Genomic DNA, 489 nt, shown 5'->3' with positions numbered 1-489 from the left:
ACTTTCTCCCTCATCAAACATAAATAATGTTTGCAAATTTCCTCTGTCCTCTGAGTTGAGGGTTTGACTTTAGGAAATGACGTGAGGTAGAGAGAAATGATTAAAAATGTTAAAAATATTTGGATAAGTGCTTTCCTTTGTTTCTACCCGGTGAGGTCCTTTCTCTTTCCTTTCTAATTCCCTTTCCTCCCCCAGGGGTTTTCCTATTACCCCCATGTTCATCCCTTTAAAAACACTTATCCTGTTAGGGGAGAACTGAAATTTCTGGTTTGTTTGTCTTCCACCAGACTAGAGATTTTGAATTTCTTTGGCTCAAGGATCCTGTCTTAGTCTGGGTTCCCCCAGAAACAGACCTTGAGGCAAGGATTGTAGTGGGAGCAGTATCTTTGAGTTGTGATCCCTGGAAACATGGGTAGGAGGGATTGAGGAAGGGAGGCAAAGAAGAGAAGGTAGACGGCAAAATATATATATATATATATATATATATAT

The sequence above is a fragment of the Cebus imitator genome, unplaced genomic scaffold (genome assembly GCF_001604975.1).
Source record: "Cebus imitator isolate Cc_AM_T3 unplaced genomic scaffold, Cebus_imitator-1.0 Scaffold147, whole genome shotgun sequence".
Taxonomy (NCBI): domain Eukaryota; kingdom Metazoa; phylum Chordata; class Mammalia; order Primates; family Cebidae; genus Cebus; species Cebus imitator.
Note: the sequence above shows the minus strand (reverse complement) of the source record.